This window comes from Neoarius graeffei, chromosome 1 (genome assembly GCF_027579695.1).
Source record: "Neoarius graeffei isolate fNeoGra1 chromosome 1, fNeoGra1.pri, whole genome shotgun sequence".
Lineage (NCBI taxonomy): Eukaryota > Metazoa > Chordata > Actinopteri > Siluriformes > Ariidae > Neoarius > Neoarius graeffei.
The window spans coordinates 114,206,355-114,224,448 of NC_083569.1; the positions used below are offsets into that span (position 1 = coordinate 114,206,355).

The 18,094-nt window shown below is 40.7% G+C and overlaps 1 pseudogene; it reads left to right on the forward strand.

The window, feature by feature from the left end:
- Positions 1-203: 203 nt before the first annotated feature.
- On the forward strand, positions 204-360 carry LOC132897839 (U2 spliceosomal RNA; annotated as a pseudogene).
- Positions 361-18,094: the final 17,734 nt, after the last annotated feature.

Genomic DNA, 18,094 nt, shown 5'->3' on the forward strand with positions numbered 1-18,094 from the left:
CTCAGGACATCAAAATGATCACATCTCGTCAGCCTGATATTGTTCTTGTGAGATGTAGGAAAATGCCATGCATGGAAAAAATTTTTGAAAAATTCAGATCACTTTGCAGTCAGCACCGTTAAATAGAGTATGATATGGTGGTGTGAATGTCAGTTGAGATTCATTCAACATTTATTAATATGCATAAGGCAGTTAAAGAACCCTTCACTTCTCTGCCTTTTGGCTAAGATCAAGTGTAGTATTTGTTCTTATCAGTTTAATATCTGATATGTTCTCTAAATGAGCAAGTTTTTGGGCAGCACGGTGCAGGGTTTCCCATACAGACCATTGTGTGGTGCAGCGCCACACAATGGATTCCTATTGCCACATAATCAGACTCGCGATTTTGAAAAAGAAAAAAAAAATTCCGTTGCGCATCGTTCCGTTCATTCATAGTGCTCTTCTCGTTCACACGCGCGCACACAAAGAGCGACGGAGAGGCGTGTACACAGGTCTGCCGTTGCGCATGTACCCGGTGTCATGGTCTGACCATGCACATGTGCAGACAGATTTTTTTTTTTCCCGGTCAACTTCCGGGAAGTCTTGACTGGTGGTAAATTCAGACCGTGACACCGGCCTTATTGCATTATCCCGCTTCAGCATTCATGCAAGTTATTAATAGTGGCTTGACATTCACAATAAATAAGGATTTCCCACTAGCCTAAATAAAATGTTGTTATACTCGCGGGGATGCCTAGTTGATGCTATCTGAAGCATAAAATCTGAATATTTTAAGAAACAATGCAGTAGTTGAGAGAGGCTACTGGAGGATGCCCATAGGCTAATAATAACTTAGTATTTATTTGACTATTATAATTTCATTGACTCTCAATGTTTGCTGCTTTAACCCAGATGAGTATTGAAAAGTTTTTTTTCTGAATTGCGAGCGGGATTTCTCAGCTATGAATAGGGTAAGCACATAGAAATTCAGTATTCGTTTGTATGTTTTTTTGATGTAATGAAAATTTTTAGTGCTTTGATGAAGAAAATGTACTTTTTTATCCATAGATTAAAACAGACCTCAGGAATAGGCTCCAAGGGGAACACACCTGGCAGCCTGCTTACGAATATCCATAAATGGTCTCGAACCCAGTGACTTCCCTTACGATAGGGCACTTGAGTTTTTTTCAGGAAGCCACGCAGAATTAAATGTTCTGATAGGGCATGCAGGCTTTGCACCAATTAGGGTAATGCTTTTTCATTATTGTTAGTTGCCTTGATGTTACCTTAAGTGGTTTCTTACATCTAATTATCTCATTCTCATCTCATTTATCTCTAGCCGCTTTATCTTGTTCTACAGGGTCGCAGGCAAGCTGGAGCCTATCCCAGCTGACTACGGGCGAAAGGCGGGGTACACCCTGGACAAGTCGCCAGGTCATCACAGGGCTGACACATAGACACAGACAACCATTCACACTCACATTCACACCTACAGTCAATTTAGAGTCACCAGTTAACCTAACCTGCATGTCTTTGGACTGTGGGGGAAACCGGAGCACCCGGAGGAAACCCACGCGGACACGGGGAGAACATGCAAACTCCACACAGAAAGGCCCTCGCCGGCCACGGGGCTCGAACCTGGACCTTCTTGCTGTGAGGCGACAGCGCTAACCACTACACCACCGTGCCGCCACATCTAATTATGATATTTTATTATTTTGTTGTTACATTATACTATTTTTCATTTTAGTATTGGCTGAGGTAAGTGCTGAGTTCAATATTTAAAATAAAAACCTCCAGCTTGTTTTTTGCAATTTATTCCTTGAATGTCAACTAAAGAATGATTGAAAGATTACTATCAAAAAGGCAAAAAACTAAGGTAAAAAAAGTTCAATTTTGGTGAGTAATTTTCATAAATTTAAAAGACAGGTTTTCCACCGACATCAAGCCCAGCAAACTAATGGCCTGCCCTGTAATGTAAAGTTGGGTCGAGGAATGAAACCAGACAGGGTTCTGGTAAAAATTGTTTTAGCTGTCTTCTCTAAAAGAAATTGAAAGAATTTAGATTGAACCGAATAATCTCAAATGCTTCTTGTAGCTTTAAAATAGTCCCAGCAGGTGACTCTGAAGAAAAATACTGTGTGCTTGAACACCGCCCACCGTAAACACTTTGCATACACTCCAATGACCGACTCCACCGACCGCCACGACACCACCGCGCACGATTCCCTCATCGGCACAGTGGATCACCACAAATTGCTACCTGGTCTATGGGAAACACTGCGGTGGTGTAGTGTTTAGCACTGTAGCCTCACAGCAAGAAGGTTCTGGGTTCGAGCCCCGTGGCCGATGGGGGGCCTTTCTGTGTGGAGTTTGCATGTTCTCCCCGTGTCTGCATTGGTTTCCTCTGGGTGCTCCGGTTGCCCCACAGTTCAAAGACATGAAGTCAGGTTAACATGGGGCAGCCTTGGGCTGAAGTGCCCTTGAGCAAGGTACCTAACCCAACCCCTAGCTGCTCCCCGGGTGCTGTAATATGGCTGCCCACTGCTCTGGGTGTGTGTGCGTGTGTTCACTGCTTCAGATGGGTTAAATGCAGAGGATGAATTTCACTGTACTTAAGTGTGCATGTGGTAAATGAAGGCTTCTTCTTCTTCTGAATGCTGGTCGAGTTTGGTGACAAGAGCCATGTGCTGTCTTTTTGTTCCGTCTCTGCTCCTCATTTTGTCATTGGTTTATTTTCCCTGAAATAAAGAGGATGAAGGAGATGATTGAGGATCTATGGGCTGGAGGGTTTTATTATAAAATCCAGAAAGCCAGAGCAGGTCAACACTGGAGATGTAACTGAATATAAATATATTATTAAGAATGAACAGGGGTGGGTTTCCCAAAAGCCTCTTAAGGCCAAGAGAGTCTTAAATTACCTCGAAAGAGCCATCGTCAAGCTAATATAGCTTTCCCAAACAACTTCGTTGCCTAAAGTAGTCCTTGAGTTGCTTGAAATTTACGAGAGACCCAGACCACTCGTTCAAAACAAAGAGCGACTCTCTCACAGCCAAATACACAGACTGCGCATGCGCTGTAGAGGGACGCTCACAGTCAACGGGGGAAACTGGTGTTGAATCTGCTGCCCGTGTTAAATTATTTTTCTTGTTATTATTTTTCTTCACTTTCTGGTCCAAGTACATCCAGTTAATTATTAAATAAATAAGCAAAACTTTATGAATATATTTCAAAATGTTATGGAGTTACATATGGACATCTTAATGTCACATTGATATCACCACATTTTAATCAAATTTAAGTCCATTAGGCGAGTGATTCACTAATTTAGTGTCATAAATGAGACACATTTCTGCACCTCTAACATTGTCTCTGTGTGTGTGTGTGTGTGTGTGTGTGTGTAGGAGAGAGAGGGGGGTTTTGACCTGTGTAGTGTGTACCAAAGGAGGTTGAATTGACCTCCTGAGATAGATAGATAGATAGATAGATAGATAGATAAGGAGGTCAATACAACTTCCTTAGGTACACACTACACACAGGTCAAAACCTCTCTCTCTCTCTCTGTGTGCACTTATAAGGGAGATCATTGCCCACTCTGCACTGTGGATAACGGTTGAAATAATCCTGACTACATGATCGGGGTGTAACAGTGAAATGAGCGAGCATGAGGAACACATTTACTTAAATATTTAGCTTATTATTTGCTCATTCTTTCATGTGAACGTTTGTTCATTTAATTAAAAACACGCTTGGATTAAAAATACTGCCCAAAAACATAAAATGGTTTCATTAATTAATTACCACATTATATTTGTAATGCTTCCAGATGATACTATATATTCTCTTATTTTAAACACTTTATATTTCATTAGGTTTTGGTTAAAAACGAATGCCATGTGACCTTATAGACTGGATTTAGCAACTACTAATGCCTTCAGCAACGACAGTACAATTGCCTTTAGCAACTACTAATGCCTATATCAGGGACGCGCATTACAAAGATGCTGTTCAGATTCCTTCTTACGAGTGAGTTCGGGAAAACCATGTACAGAGACAATGTTTGTTGCTTAAGAGTCTCTCAACTCACTCTTTAGCTCTAAAAGGCAACATTCCTGGAAAACCCACCCCTGATCATGTGTTCTTAACAGATACAAAGATGTTAACAGGAGGCACAAGATTCTGGGGTTGTTTTGTTTGTTTGCTTTCAGGAAACTTTTCAGAAAGACAGGCCCATAAATACTTCAGGTTTAAACACTAATACAAACACAGATATGGATATTCAGAGAACCACACAGTTACAGATGATGTCATGATGTTAGACTGTTATTAAACACAATACAAATAGCAGAGCTGTAAAACAGGTAAGAGTCCGACACAGTTAAGTACAATATAAGACCAGAGGGAAAATCCAAAAGAGTCATCAAAAGCAAAGGGTCTAAACACAGCAATGGCAATCACAAACTAAACATGGCTCTGAACTTTGCACTGTGTAAATGTATGTGCTGGTCGAATGTAATCTACAATGAGGAAGTGATCTGGAGGTGGTGTGTTCGAGCTCAGCTCATACTGAGATGATGGTGCCCTCTGGTGGTGAGGAGGCATTGCCCTGCTGTCCTGTGTCTGATCATTTTATTCCTTTGCAGCAATTGTAAGACTTTCCTGTGCTCCTCATCCCAGTTTTAATTTTGTCTCTTGGTTTTGACCTTTACCTTTTTGCAGTGTTTATGATTATGGATTATCTGGGGTTAAACTTTTCTGTGTTATGACCCATGCTATGGACTGTGGCTTTAATTACTGGATTAATAAACAGAATTCTGAACACACATGCACTTACTGTATATCCTTATTGCATATTGCACTTATTTACATGACTCTCTTCTCTGTTTAAGGTGAATCTCCTCCAGTCTCTCTGATCATCAATCCCAACAGAACTCAACACTTTACTTCTGACTCTCTCTCACTGAGCTGTAACTCTACTGACCAGAGTCGTTCTACTGGATGGACAGTGAGACGATACACACACAGTGAGGGAGTGTTAGATTGTTCTCCATGTAAAATCAGCTCCCTCTCCACATCCTACACTGGAGTTTACTGGTGTCACTCTGAATCTGGAGAAAACAGGAATCCTGTTAACATCACAGTGCAGGGTGAGTCTTCATGTAGTGTGTTTATTATTCAAGGAAAAGGTAAATGTTTCATTACAGAATATTCAGAACTCTGAGTTTCCAACTGGGAAAAACTGTTCAAGAAGACAAAAACATCTGGAATTTTTTCCCTTTTAAATACAGTGGGGCAAAAAAGTATTTAGTCAGCCACAAATTGTGCAAGTTCTCCCACTTAAAAAGATGAGAGAGGCCTGTAATTTTCATCATAGGTACACTTCAACTATGAGAGACAGAATGGGGGGAAAGAATCCAGGAAATCACATTGTAGGATTTTTAATGAATTAATTGGTAAATTCCTCGGTAAAATAAATATTTGGTCACCTACAAAAAAGCAAGATTTCTTGCTCTCACAGACCTGTAACAACTTCTTTAAGAGGCTCCTCTGTCCTCCACTCGTTACCTGTATTAATGGCACCTGTTTGAACTCGTTATCAGTATAAAAGACACCTGTCCACAACCTCAAACAGTCACACTCCAAACTCCACTATGGCCAAGACCAAAGAGCTGTCAAAGGACACCAGAAACAAAATTGTAGACCTGCACCAGGCTGGGAAGACTGAATCTGCAATAGGTAAGCAGCTTGGTGTGAAGAAATCAACTGTGGGAGCAATTATTAGAAAATGGAAGACATACAAGACCACTGATAATCTCCCTCGATCTGGGGCTCCACGCAAGATCTCACCCCGTGGGGTCAAAACGATCACAAGAACGGTGAGCAAAAATCCCAGAACCACACGGGGGGACCTAGTGAATGATCTGCAGAGAGCTGGGACCAAAGTAACAAAGGCTACTATCAGTAACACACTACGCCGCCAGGGACTCAAATCCTGCAGTGCCAGACGTGTCCCCCTGCTTAAGCCAGTACATGTCCAGGCCCATCTGAAGTTTGCTAGAGAGCATTTGGATGATCCAGAAGAGGATTGGGAGAATGTCATATGGTCAGATGAAACCAAAATAGAACTTTTTGGTAAAAACTCAACTTGTCATGTTTGGAGGAGAAAGAATGCTGAGTTGCATCCAAAGAACACCATACCTACTGTGAAGCATGGGGGTGGAAACATCATGCTTTGGGGCTGTTTTTCTGCAAAGGGACCAGGACGACTGATCAGTGTAAAGGAAAGAATGAATGGGGCCATGTATCGTGAGATTTTGAGTGAAAACCTCCTTCCATCAGCAAGGGCACTGAAGATGAAACGTGGCTGGGTCTTTCAGCATGACAATGATCCCAAACACACTGCCCGGGCAATGAAGGAGTGGCTTCATAAGAAGCATTTCAAGGTCCTGGAGTGGCCTAGCCAGTCTCCAGATCTCAACCCCATAGAAAATCTTTGGAGGGAGTTGAAAGTCCGTGTTGCCTAGCGACAGCCCCAAAACATCACTGCTCTAGAGGAGATCTGCATGGAGGAATGGGCCAAAATACCAGCAACAGTGTGTGAAAACCTTGTGAAGAGTTACAGAAAATGTTTGACCTCTGTCATTGCCAACAAAGGGTATATAAAAAGTATTGAGATGAACTTTTGTTATTGACCAAATACTTATTTTCCACCATAATTTGCAAATAAATTATTTAAAAATCAGACAGACAATGTGATTTTCTGGATTTTTTTTCTTATTTTGTCTCTCATAGTTGAAATGTACCGATGATGAAAATTACAGGCCTCTCTCATCTTTTTAAGTGGGAGAACTTGCACAATTGGTGACTGACTAAATACTTTTTTGCCCCACTGTATATATAAAAATATATTCATAAACCTTTTAAATATTCACTTTAATACAACTGTGACTTTGTGTGTTGAACACAGTATCTTTATATAATGTAATCTATAGGGCTTAGTTTATCTAAGTCTGTGTACAATGTGCTGTTACACTTGTTCACACAGGTGTAAATTTTTTTTTTTTTACTGCAGATTGAACTAAAACAAACATTTCAAAAATAAAACATTATTATTTTATTCATTGTCAGGTCCATCACGTGTCGAAGCTCCATTCTCAGTGCTCATGCTGATCTGTAGTGTAGTGACGGCCTCTCCGTATCTGCTGGCGACCATCATTCTGCTGGTCAAATGTTTCAGAGCTCGAGGTAAGAACTCTCAGTATGTTTCACATCATGATCAGACTAACTTTGAGTAGTCGAGAAAAACATTTTCACTTTCACAAAAGAAGAAGACATTTGACTCACTGTTTTCATTTTAAAAGCAAAAATCCACACTTGAGTGTTAAAGCACTTGTTCTAAAATGCTCTTAGAATAAGATTTAAATGTAAGTTTGATATAAAACAGCACATCTGTTTCTGAGAGTGAATTTACATGGAAAAGCAGAGAATGTGCGCACATCAGTAACACAGGTGCTGGACCAAACAGAAGATAACTAAAAGAAAATAAAGGTTCGCAACACTGTTATATGCTCCATTTTTTATTTTTTAATAGCACGAAGTTTCGGACGCTCAGTCCTTCATCAAGTGCAACAAAGAACAGGTGTAGAGGGTGTGGTATAAATACCTGGAAAGTAAAGTAAATTTCTAATTTACTTTAGAATTTAATAGTCGTAGCATTCGTTTTTTAGACGTCTTGGTTACGTTGATGGTGAGACTGTACACACTGATCTATACCGTAAGCCCACTGACAGAAACACTCTGCTCCGTAGTGACAGTTATCACCCCACATATCTCATTAGGAGCCTCCCAATAAGTCAGTTCCATAGGGCTAGACGGATATGCAGTTCTAATGACAGATACGATGAACAGGTTTTTGATTTAACGAACAGGTTTTTGGAACGTAGATACAGAGAGGAGTGGATAACGGCAGCGAGGGAGCGTTTCAATACGATTACCCAGATTGAGGCACTACGGCCCAAAACCAAACCCCCTCCAAGTTCTCCTCCTCTCTGTTTTACCACATATTCACCCATAGGTTTTGAGTTACAAAATATTTTGAAAAAACACTGGCATGTTATTAGCTCAGACCCTGCACTTCAGTTAATTTATAAGGAGTCTCCAAAGTTAGTTTACAAACGAGCTCCGATTCTACGCAATCAGTTGGTTAAATCATATACTACTGCACCAGAAAGACTGCGCACCTTCTTGGATATTCCAGAAGGGAACTACAAATGCGCTAATTGTGTCCAATGTGGCTATACAGCCAAGTGCACAACATATAAACACCCACACAATGGTAAAACACTAAAAACACGTGGAGTCATAACATGTAACACCTCTTTTGTCGTCTATCTCATAAGATGCCCTTGTGGCCTTGCTTATGTAGGGTGTACTTCTAGACCGCTGCGTGTCAGAATGTGTGAGCACAGAAGTAACATCAGGTGCGGTGATGAGCGCAACCCTGTGGCGGTGCACTTTAAAAAGGCCGGCCACAATTTGTGCTTTTTTCAATACATAGGTATTGAGAAAGTAAACAAGCCCCCTAGATGAGGTAACCATAAACGTCTTTTACTGCAACGTGAGACTTATCACATATACGCTTAACACTATGTCTCCAGCAGGCTTAAATGAGGAGTTTGACATTAGACCGTTTTTGTAGGTTAACTTCTTTATATGTGGTTTAATATTGATGTCTTTTCACTTGTATATCTTAGTTTGTTGGACTCTCCATCTTGTGTTTCCTTATGACTACCAACTGTACTGAACAAGTGTATGATTGTGTTATTGTATTCTTAATTTTTTTCATGATATAGACAATCTGTAAGGGGTTTTATGGTATTTGTTTTCCAATGTTCTGGCCATGAGGCTGATGAGAGTTTTATGACCTCTGAAGTAACGGATTGTAAATATTGCATATTGCATTCTAGTTGATTGTAAATGATGTTTTGGGAAAGGTGCCCTTTGGTGCCCACTCTGTATATATCCCCCCCCCTTTTTTTTTTTTGTATGACACACCACACACCCCTCCCTTTCCAGGTATTTATACCACACCCTCTACACCTGTTCTTTGTTGCACTTGATGAAGGACTGAGCGTCCGAAACTTCGTGCTATTAAAAAATTAAAAAATGGAGCATATAACAGTGTTGCGAACCTTTATTTTCTTTTAGTGAATTTACACGGGACAGATGCTTCAAGTGGAGTTACATTTTCACTTCATAAATAAAGTATATCAAGTACAAATTATTTAAAAAATCGTGCAGAAGTGTGTTTCATACGCAGATGTCACACTTCACTTCACTGTCATTAATAAACCTTAAAACAAACAAAACACCCTTTTAACTGTGTTTAAGGGGAGATCAAATACAGTTTCGTTAACTTTCTGCCATAAACACCTGAAATGAATTAAATGAATGCTTTAATGTCTTTCACAGCTCACACTGTTGAGAGAATTGAGAATGCAGTCATTGAGGAGTGAGCAAAGTTCATCAATAAGAGGATGCATTTACTGTAAAATAATTTCATCACATCTTCTTTAGGGTTTTCTGAGGATTTTAAAAGAATCCTGATTTGTCATTTTCATGTTAATTTCAGAGCGGTTGGTGAAAAGCCCAGTGATACTGGAGTTAAAATAAGTGAAGCTTTGTGTGTCTGCAAAATAAAAACAAGTTAATTGACTTATCTGAAACATGGTGGGGAACCAACATTGTGTTTTCTCGGTATTGGTTCTTCCACTGTATTTGTCCGGCTGTGTTCTATTTCTGTGTGAGATTAGCTCTAGATGAATTATGAGGAGTAGACTTACAATCTCTGTTCAATACTGTTATATTTTGTTTGACTTTTCAGCTGTGTGAAGTTTAACTGTAGTTGTGTGAGATTTGTGGATGAAATGATTTGATCAATTAAATAAATGCATTATCAATGCACTGAATTATTAACCTGCTAGCAATCATGTATCATATGAAGCAATACACTGAGAAAACTCTTGTGCCTTTGCCAATATCAGCATTTTTACTATTTTATATTTTTATACAGTGATGTACTGGCATTAAAACATTTACTGAGCTAAAATAATAAAAATAAAAAATTCACCAAGACAATGTTTACTTTATTTCTATTGCTTTTATTTCATGTTTTAAACCCCCTTCTGCTGCTGTATCGGTGTCTTTTCATGGTCTTATATTGTCAGTTGTCTCCTGCTGTAACACTGGAATTTCCCACATGGGATTAATAAAGTGTTCTCTTAAAAGCAGATACAGGAACTGGATCCTGCAGTATTATTCAGTGTAAGCAGAGGATCTCAGTGCAGTAAAGTTCAGGACTAAATGAGAAATCAAAGAGAAGTGTTATTACTCTTACTGCATGTCTACACACTGCTACACTGATGTACAGGACTAACATCACACTGAAAATGTCTACAACACAACAAAGGAAATTAACATTACAGCAGCAGCAGTGATTCAGACAATCAAATCTCCTCATGAAGTGAATTATACGGTTTCACTGACTACGTTTACATGCACGTCCAAATCGAGCTGCTGTTGGTAATCGAGCAAAGGGTCCCAGCAGGGGTGCCAGAGAAATCCAATCCTACATACACAAGTGAAATCGGGCTATTGTGCAAGGTGCATTGTGCACCTGAGCCACACGTGGCGCTACACGCCCCATCGTGTTGGTACACTTCCGGTTGTCATCATGAAGAAGAGCTATAGTGTTGCCAGATACTGCTGACGTTTTCCAGCCCAAAACAAGTTCAAATCCGCTAAAATGCACTTAAAACCCCCAATCTGGCAACACTAGCAGTTCCGTGTTCAAGCTGTTAGGCTTGCTCTAACAGACTATGGCTACAAACTGTCCGGCGCAGACCACTGTTTTGTAAGACAACTTATTTATTTTGCACAATAATATTTTTCTAAAGTCCATTTTTTGCTTACAATTTAACTTATGTCTTAATAAACACAAAGTTCAATTGTTTTGTTTTTATTGACATTCTTCAAATGTTGGAGATATATTATATATACACACACACATACACACACACACACACACACACACACACACACACATATATATATACACACACAAATACAATGACTTGTTTATGTACACAATTCATAGCTATGCAACAGCTGTACAGATGTATTTGGTGATACAGTAAGTGAGCTAAATTTTTAACAGTGCAAACAATGCCACAAAAAGAAAAGATTCATGCCGTTGTCATGATTCGTTGTCATGCCGACCGAGGCTGTTGTGTTTCCTGCTTGTGGTCTCGTCACTCGTCACTTCCGGAAGTAGCTCGACAACTAGCTCGATAGGGTATACATGCACAAAGTAGCTCGGCAGAAATCGCATAAACTAGGTCGTGTAGCTCGATTCCGAGAAATCAAGTTAGGTTCAATTTCAGCCGAATTAAGGTGTATACATGACATTTTGAACTTTGATTTCAGTCGAGCAACGGCAGAAATTCGATTCTCTCTATGTGCATGTAAACGTAGTGAGTGTTAAACCCTGCTAGATAACTTCCCAGTCCTGGCAGAGGAATTAAATAGTCAGGATTAGAGGTTTGTGAATCAAGCTTGTATCAAAATCAATGCTGTATATGAGCACAAACAGTCTACACAACTGGGGAGAATTTTTGAAAGGTGTCTGCAGGGAAGACCATCACACACTTCTTCCAAGGGAAAATTGTAACAAATGGTTTCATGCATATTTTACTGTCTGAATAAATATTTATTCCCTTTTGTTACTGGAAGAGGTCATGCTACACCACCAGCAGCCAGCAGAGGGCAACAGTGGCACACAGTGAAAGAGACCATTCAGGAGAACTCCGTTACCCAGAATTCTCTAGGTTGATTATTCTGGATTGCCTGCACCTGCCAGGCAGGATACTTAAAGCCAGCCTTTCACACAGCCATCTGTCATGCCTCTGTAGAGAGGTGACTGGTATGGTATGTCAGGTCTTTGCCCAAGGAAAGGTTATAATGGGAAAACAAAAAATGGAAATAAAAATTAAAACATTTGAAAAAGAACTGAAAGGAAAGACAGGACAAAAGCAGAGGAAAGAAGGGACTAGAAATAATTAATGCTTGGCCAAGAAAGAAAAAAAATAAATTTATATTGTAAATCCTAGCTTAATGCGCACCTCTCCAGAAATCTAGCAACATAGTGCGTTAACGTAGGCCGCAACTGCAGTGTTTCCGTTAAGTATAGAGATGCACCGATACCACATTTGTGAAAACCGATACGAGTACTATCATTTCAGTACTTGCCGATACCGAGTACTACCGATACTGTTGATGTTATTAAAATATAATTTTTCAAAAATTGCAGCATTTAAATATTTAATAGGCCTACTTGATCTATTTCCCGTGAATGTTGTTTTCCAACTGGAGTGATCATGCACACGGGTTCACATTGACAATCTCTGCTGCTCCAGAAGCGCAGAGTAGCCTTGAGTCCACGTCACGCAGCCAGACAGCGCCTCTTCACGGTAGCGCTTATCTTTTGCAACATTGTTACAATAATGTTGCAAAACCTAAGCGCTGCTGCGCTAGGCCTACTAGGCCTACATAACAATGTTGCAAAAGAAGCGCTACCGTGAAATGAAGAGGCGCTGTCTGCTGGCAGTGTAACGTGGACTACAAGGCTATCTGCGCTTCCGTGTGCAACCTCTCTCGATTGTCGCGCAACATTCACTCCCAGAAAACTACACTCATTGCAAATAGCCTACACAAAGAATTAAATATTTAGCTGCTGCAATTTCTGAAAAAGGCTGCTATTTATTTGGATTAGATTACAATGTCCAACTTTCGAAGTCAAGAAAGACTTGCACTCTTGCAACATGTAAGACCGATTGTTGATGAAGGGAGGAGAGAGCAGTGAGTTACCACATGCAGCGTGATCATTTCACTCCGCTGGTCACTTACCCCCTCTATCATCGGCCTTCCGCAACATTGCGGTCTTGGTTGACTTAAGGGTTGTTCTGGTGGTGCGCTTAAACTACTCCAATTACATTTAGCAACAAGACAAGGGCGTGAAAGGGAGGAGCAGTGACCATCGCAACATCACAGAGAGCGCACAAGATAACAGTGGCGGCCGGCGACGATGTATTATTTAATTTCCATCGCCAGTAATGCAGACTAAAATATGCCCCCCCCCTCCTCTCATGTGCATGTGCGCACATCCTGCTGTGTGCTGCAGGAGAGTTGAATGCCTCGAGCACGCTCTTGTTCAGTCGCAGAACTTGTTAGGCAGACGCTGTTGCTGTCCATTCGCAACATCGCGTCCCGTGCTCGTGGAGCTCCATACCTGTAGATGGGACGTCAATTTCCTTGGTCTTAGCGTTGCCGTCAACTGAAACAAGTTGGAAAACTCAATCAGCCATTTCTTAAAGCTCTCTCTCTCTCACTTCACTCTTAAACTCTCCCGGTTGGACTCGTACTTAAAAACTCTGCCGGTTGGATTCACCTATACAAAAATCCGATTTTCATTTGTTTGTTAGTGAGTAGCCTGTTCTACAAAACCCTTACCTAGGCGAATAGCCAACATTAAAAAAGGACAACGTTGGGGATCTTAGCGTAGGCCTATCTGCGTATGGCAGCGAAAGGGAGCGGAGTGTGGAGAGATGTTTAAAATGACAGTGTTGGGGAAAGATGTTGTGACGGCACTGTTTCATGACTACGCAAACACATCTTCGTCATGGAAAAATGGGTTGTTGTCGAACAATTTTTTTTGTCTTCTGATGAAATTAGCCTACGCTCAATGCTTGAGATTTACAATTTTTTTCCTGGGAGAGGCTTTTTTTCCTCGAACGGACGCTGGCAAAAGGCGCTTCATGGAACACTATCGGCGCATGATATAGCCTATCATATTATGCTCAAGCCTGAGCTCAGTTTTTTTTTCTCTCTCGAATGGAACAAAAAGCGCTGCGGGGAACATTGGTATCGGCGCATGGGATCGGCACTGGTATCGGTTCATGGTATCGGCAACTGTTTGACAAGTACGAGTATGAGTATATTAGTGGAGTATCGGGGCCGATGCCGATGCCAGTATCGGTATCGGTGCATGCTTAGTTAAGTACAATTGGCTGCGGCGGGCCGCCGCACCTTCAGGAATTCCGTAACACCCCTAGAGCTATATGTATTTGACTACATTATCCGTTGCTTGCCCAGTCTTTGCCTTTGGGGCGAAGCGCAGTTCCACTGGCCGAGCTAGCAGTTACTTGATTGGTTTCCACGGGTCGCCGTGAGCTCTGATTGGACAACGTTCCACCTGGAGCAGCGTAGCCAAGCCACCCTGAGGTAAACTAACTGCTACGCGGCTGTCACTTCAGCTGTCAAATTGGGAAAGGTAAGTGTTGGCAACAATTCTTGAAAAGTAGACAGCAGATGTTATGTTACCTTATAATTCCAGTGTTACTTGAAACTGTTTCGTTATGTCACAATTACGTTATGTAAAACTGTTAGGCCACGTTATGTTACATACTGAGTACTGACTACTGCTGAGACGTCTCGTTTGGCCTCCCGGTCTTCTGTGGTAGATTAGTCCGTTCACAAACTGAGGGGATGAATATCCACATGTAAACAACTACATAGATCTTCTAGATAGATTATCGTTTGGCATTTTCCAGATATAGTTCGTGAGAAATGTAAGGGCAGTTTTTTCGATTTCATTACAGCCTATCGCCAGAGCGCTAGTTTTTATTTGAGCTTAATTAAGTTGACTGATAACGTCAACGCGATATCTTTCAATTGCAGATGAGCTTGTCGAAGTATTTCGCCAAAAAAAGAGAGGCGACAGATGAAGAAACTGGGCAGGTAAGATTCATTCGTGCAAAATAAGTCATTCGAGCTAGGGATGGGCATTCGATTACGTTTTCTTCGCCGATTGTTGGGAGAATTAACGATGAATGATCAAATAATAATTAACGTCTTTATATTAAAGTAATCAATTATGCTATAATTTATCCCATTAGATTCCATGGAGGCCGGCGTTGGCCGTATTGCATCCCATAGGGGCCGGCGTCAGTGTTTTTAATAGGCTATATAGGTGAACGGATGACGCCATCATCCCATTTACAGATAAGCCGAAATACTCTTAAGATCAATATTTCAGACCCTCTTTGATTTATTTTATAATAAAAACACATATTTGTAATCTATTTTTAGATATTTTAGTTTTACTATAGATCTTGCGGTTTGCGAGCCGTCCTTGGATACAAACCACAGGTTCTATCTGATAGCCTATACACTAAATATCGAAACTTCAGACCCTCTTCAGTGTGTTTTTAGAACCAAAGCCATAACATTTGTATTTAACTATCTTAGTTTTACTATGAGATGTTCCAGCTCCTTGTCCGTAGTCTAACACCGAGTCGATAGTTGGAATTGAAATGAACCGCCACCATCCTTTTACAAGGCTCCGGTGCACGCTGTTCAAATGGTAGGCTACATTTTTGTTGTGGTGGATGAATTGTATTTATACGCTCCATTATAGTGATGACAGTAAACTTGGACATTTAAAAACGGTCCCACGCCACACTTCGCTGTGCTGCTTCATGTTGATTTGAATTGTGAGGGAGATTTCTCCACAATGAACAGGGTAAGTATAACACTTTGCTATATAAAAACAATATGGGCACACAAATATTCCTCATTTCGCTCATACAGTCTGTTCTGTTTGATGCCTAACAGGTGAAAACAGACATCAGAAACAGACTGCAGGGGGACCATCTGGCTGCATGCATGCGCCTCAGCATCAATGGACCTCCAGTCAGCGAGTTCCCCTATGAGCAAGCCTTAGAGCTATTTTTCAAAAAAAAAAAAAAACAGGAAAATTAAGTGCTCTGAGCCAGCCTGCAAACTTTGCCACTGACATGTTTGTGTGATTTCCAATAAATGTGTACTTGTAGTAATCATGTGTTGTGAGATTTATGTTCAGGGTGTGGGGGGAATTTGGTCTCCCTGACTGTTTTCTAAACTGCCTTGTTCTGCAGGTTATGCTTGTTCTTTCAAGACTAGGTTTATTCATTTATTCCCTTACAAAGGGTCACCATTTTAGTGTTGTCAAATTTCTCAGAATGCTCCCGTATCCTCGTACTGGGGTGGGACATCTGAGTGCAGGTCTTGCCACCGCACCTTCAAACATTTTCTAGGAGAAACACTGAACTGTGATTGGTTAGTCTGCTTCGTAGCATCACATTTCTGACGACTCATTCTTTTCTGCAAAAATCAGGAACTTATTATTGCATGAAAATAAATTTATAAAGTGTGAGGCTCTATAATGATTGTAGCTCATTATAATGGCCAGTTTAATCCTGCATCTAAACCTGTGGATTTAAAGACTGTGGTGTTATTTTCGGACCTCGTTCCTGAGTGTGCAGTGGGACTTTCATTTCAAGCTGCTCATAGTGCTGAATACAGACATGTTAAAGCACTTCAGGAATACTCAGTGAGAATTCACTTGGTTTATCGTTGAATAATATGCTGAAGTAAAATATCAGGAAATTTATTTCAAAACAACATTGTGTTATTTTCTGTTTATTATTCCTACAGTGAAATATGGAGCTCATGTAACCCAGTGACAAAGGGTTAAAAATGTTAATGTATTAATATAATGCTCCTGTTTTCTGTGTCAAACAATAAGAGATGATCAGCCATATAGTTTTACTGTTTTCTCATCTGACCCAACAGAGAGCTGATCAGCCACTCAGAGCGCATAGTTAGTCAGGTCCTGCCTTAATTGAACATGATTGACAGGTCATGACGCATCTGCATGATCAGATCTGTGCAAGACAGAGATGATGTGCTTGTGATAGAGTTAAAAGTAAAAAAAAAAAAAAGTGCTTAAAAAAAAGTATTTACAAGCTGACTAGTCAAAACAGATCACTGACGTGTCGAGGTGACCTGGAGTTTGGAAAGTCATGTTTTTTCCTCTCCATCCATTTCAGTAAACTAGTAATATTTTGCTAATTGTGTGTGGGGCCCTGTGCGACCTGCATGTAACTGAGTTCGGTGGAAGCAGGGCCCAGAGCCATAGTTACAGTTAATAGTACAAAATGTGAGGGAGCTATTAAATTGCTATGTTGTCTATTATTGTTATAATCTTGAATGTAAATGTTTGAAAAATGTCATCTCAGTATTAACATTTTACTGTGGAAAATGTTATTAGGGATACATCAATTGTGAAATGCTTGATCAATACTGATATTTAAAATAATTTGCCCAATATGAATGTTTCACGGTTCTCCACGAGGGGTTTTAGAGGGGCAGGCCGCCCCCGTTTAATTTCTGCCGCCCCTTTACAAAAGGAAGAGACATCCCTTTGTTTTCTTGGTGACAGATAGCCTCTCTCTGTTGGAGTACCGACAACGCAGCAACACCCGAGTGTGAAACTCATTTACCAGCAATTAGTTTAGTCAGTCTGACGATTATAGTCTAAGGCCCTGTCCACACGGCAACGGATTCAGGTGAATCCGATACAACTGTTTATCGTTTCAGCCTGGCGTCCACACGGCACCGGCGTTTTGGGTGCCCCAACACGCAATCTTTTGAGAATGGGTTCCAGAGTGGAAAGATCTGGCAACGTTGCCGTTGCGAAGTCGTCTGGATGAGTAGAACAGATTTGTTTACGATGACGTCACAACCACATGACTGTGAGTGCTTCACGCCGGGTAGAAGTGTAACGAACTCGATATGAGTTGTCAACAAATCCTATAACTTGGTTCATGAAACACGCTTACAAAATATTTTCACTGTGAATATTTATTGTGTAATGGTGCAGAGAGAGAGAGAATAGCCCTTAAGACAGAGTCAATCCCGCCAACAAAAATAGGGAAAAAAAGAAGCGATCTCACCTCTTCAGATGTTCAAGTCCTACAATACATTCCTCAAAAAGGGCGTAGAAGAACAAATTAATCCATCAACGTGTAGCATTCAATTTATTCCGGACCATTAAAGACGCCGCCTTCCACGTAGAATCATACGTCATCCTCGCCGCCATATTGGATGGGTCAAAGCGGAGAATAAAGATGCCTCATTCATGTGCTGCGTTTAACTGTACCAACAGGTTTGCCGTCCA